At 39.1% G+C, this 3,728-nt stretch overlaps 1 pseudogene; it reads left to right on the top strand.

The window, feature by feature from the left end:
• Positions 1-2,374: 2,374 nt before the first annotated feature.
• On the top strand, positions 2,375-2,739 carry LOC136312005 (cytochrome c oxidase subunit 7C, mitochondrial pseudogene; annotated as a pseudogene).
• Positions 2,740-3,728: the final 989 nt, after the last annotated feature.

Below are 3,728 nucleotides of genomic sequence, written 5' to 3'. Positions count from 1 at the left end.
CTCCTTAGTTTTTCATTGACTGCTTTCTCATATGTGCCTTGACTGTGAGGCTACAGCAGACCAAGTGACCCCTTGCTCAAGCCAGTGACCTTGGGTTCAAGCTGGTCAGCCTTGCTCCAACCAGATGAGCCCACGCTCAAGCTGGCAACCTCGTGGTCTCGAACCTAGGTCCTCCACATTCCAACCCATCACTCTATCCACTGCGCCACCGCCTGATCAGACAAAAAAACAAAACAAAACCCCTGTTTTAAGACTCCGCTTTTGCCATTGGATTGAATTGGTTGTGTGCTGGTAGCAGCCCGAGTTTAATGAAGACATTTGAGAAGCACATGTTGGCCATCTTTCCTCTTCTGAGGGGAGATGTTCCTGGTTCTTCATATTCTGAGTAATTTTGGATTGTTATACAATATATATGGAGTATGTTATGAGATGCTGGGTCTGCAATTTAAAGTAGCGATTTAATGATTTATGTGTGTTAAAAGTAAAAGGAAGTTGAGGTAGTTTATTAGTATCAGGGAAAGTAGACTTCATTGCAATAAAAATTAGCAGCAATAACTAGAGATATTGAATAAATATAACAATGTCATCCCTTCCTTTGAATTTACAATAGTAAGTGGGAACTTACCAAACAGCATTCCTTCTAAATATATTAACCAAAAATTCACAGAATTGGGGGAAAGGAAACCTACAACTACCATGTGAGATTTTAACATTTTCCTCTCAGACAGAAAACTGACACGATTGAAGAAAAAAAAAAGGCCACAATATACATTTTTAACAGAAAGTGTAACATTTTCTCCTTCCGATTTTATTTAGTTATAATAAACAAAATTGTATATATTTAGAGTATACCACAAAGAGATAATTAAATAATTAATAACTAGTAATTGAGAGTAAACTGTTTTCCATACTCATAGCTGTAAACCTATTTTTGCCTATTTGCCTATTGTGAAATCGTCACCACAATCCAGGTAACATATCTGCCCCCTCACATGGTTATTATTTGTGTGCGGGTGAGAACACTTCAGATCCATCCTGTGAGCAGCTTTCAAATACACAAGACGTGAACTCTAGTCATTATGCTGCGTGTCAGACCTCCAGGACTTGCATTCAAATAAGATTTTGTACCCTTTGATCAACACCTTCCAGTTCCCTTCCCCTTAGCCCCTGGCACCAGCCATTCTATTCTCAGCTTCAATGAATTTGACTATTTTAGAGAATGTAAATTCTCCTTAACAAATGGACACTCATTAATACAGACTATACCTAAATCGTAAGGTAAACCTTAACAAAATTAAAAAAAAAATTGAGTTAAACAAATTATGTCCTCTGACCATATGGGATTCCTCGATGCCAATAAGAGAACGGTAACAGGAAAATGTCAAAATATGTGGAAATTCAATATATGCCTATACAATCTGTAATTTAACAGGGAAGACAGAGAGAAGACACAAAATACCAGTACCAAGAATAAAAAGAAGTCATTCTGAGACCCAGCAGACATGAAAAGGATGTGAAAGGTGAACAACAAGCAATTCTACAGTGTATGAAACGGGCCAGTCTATGAAAATTGAGTATTTTCAACAAACGTTGTGAAAATGTGACTTCCATATGCAATAAAATGAACCTTTAACCTAAACCTCACATCTTATGTAAAACTTAACTGAAAAGGAATCATAGGTCTAAACGTAAAATAAATGACTTTAAAACTTTTTGAAGAAACCTTGAGAGAGAAATCTTCATAACGACGCTTGACAGGACACCTAAAGCTGGAGCTATTGTATATTTAAAAATCGGTAACTTGGACTTGATCAAAATTGAAGACTTTTGTTCTGCAAAAGACAGCGTGGAAAGAATGTAAAGAAAAGCTATGGACTGGAAAAAAAATGTTTTCTAGTCACGTATCTGACCAAGGACTTACACGCAGAGTATGTAAAAGTCTCTCAAAATTCACCAGTATAAAATCAAACAGCCCATTTTTAAAAATGAGAAACTTATTTGAACAAACCTTACTCTAGAGACGATGTGGGAGGTAAATAAACACATGAAAAACGCCCCACCGCATTCATCATTAGAAAATGACAAATGAAAGCCATGATAGGATACAACTGTGTGCACAATAGAAAGAAGAATTGGATAAAATCGGACTACTCCAGGGACTGGCAAGGAGGCGGAGCTGTGGGAGCTCTTTCACACTCCCCCTGAGAATGCAGAATGGTATTGCCACTCTAGAGAACAGTCTGGCAGCTTTTCCTCACGTTGAACTCCTATTAACCCTATTACCTAGAAGCGGCTCTCCTAGACATTGCCCCTAGAGAAATGGAAACTTCAGTTCACATCAAACATGTGCACAGAACAAGGTCGTGCGAAAGAGGAGTTGGTGTGATATCGCCATTTTTTTGCAAGGCTTCCGACAGCCCGATGTTGGGACAGAGCATGAGGAGGTTCACAACCTCTGTGGTCCGTAGGAGCCACTGTGAGGAGGGCCCAGGGAAGAATTTGCCGTTTTTAGCGGAAAGTAAGTAGCGGTTACTAGCCACGATGACCCTGTTCTTTGGGTCTGGATTTGTTGCACCTTTCTTCATAGTAAGACACCAACTGCTTAAAAAATAAGGATGTTTTCATTAATTCGTGAAGCAGATAAGAAGAGGATCCTTTTGAGAGGTGCAGTCTCTTTAAAAAAATGGATTAAACTGTTGAACTCAACATATTAGATGTGTTTGTAAATAAACTTAATGGCATGAAAAAAACAACATGTGCACAAATTTTTGCTTATTTTTACTTTTATTTTTTGAGAGAGGAAGGAATAGAGAGAAAAGAGGAGAGACAGAGAGAGAGAGTGAGAAGCATCAACTCAGAGTTGCTTTACTTTAGTGTTTTTTTTTAAATTTTATATTTTATTGATTGCTTCTCATACATGCTTCGATTGGGGGCACTCAAGCTGAGGCAACGACTCCTTGTTCAAGCCAGTGACCTTGGGATCATGTTGAGGGAGCCCGCACTCAAGCCGAGGAGCCTGTGCTTAAGCCAGCAAACTGGAGACCTCAGCACCCTGGGGCGATGCTCTATCCACTACGCCACCACTGCTCAGACCTGTGCACCCATTTTTATAGCAAATGCACTCTTATTTGCCAATGCTGGAAATAAGTTAAATGTCCTTCAGTGGGTGGTGATGGGTAAACCAAACCGTAGTGCGTTCACATAATGGAATATTACTGAACAACAACAATGAACAAATTATTCACATCTGTATTAACTTGGATGGATCGCAAAGGCATTTTGCTGTGTAATAAAGTTAGTTGCAAAAAGTTACATCTGGGATCATTCCATTTATAAGACATTTTCAGAAGGACAGCATTAGGATAGAATAAATCAGCGGTTGCCCAGGGTTGAGGGAGAGTGTAAAGAGGTAAGCCAAGGGAGTTTGGGGGGCTGCTAGGGTGTTCCGTATCTGTAAAGTGGTAGTGGTTATACAGATATAAACATGGTCAAATTCAGAGAACTGTCCAAAACACTAATTTAAAAATATATATATATTTTAAATTTTTTAATTTTATTTATTCATTTTTAGAGAGGAGAGAGAGAGAAAGAGAGAGAGACAGAGAGGGAGACAGAGAAAGAGAAGGGGGGAGGAGCTGGAAGCATCAACTCCCATATGTGCCTTGAACAGGCAAGCCCAGGGTTTTGAACAACTGGCGACCTCAGCATTTCCAGGTTGAAAACACTAA

Source organism: Saccopteryx bilineata, chromosome 8 (genome assembly GCF_036850765.1).
Source record: "Saccopteryx bilineata isolate mSacBil1 chromosome 8, mSacBil1_pri_phased_curated, whole genome shotgun sequence".
Lineage (NCBI taxonomy): Eukaryota > Metazoa > Chordata > Mammalia > Chiroptera > Emballonuridae > Saccopteryx > Saccopteryx bilineata.
Note: the sequence above shows the minus strand (reverse complement) of the source record. Positions and strands in the feature narration are given on the sequence as shown.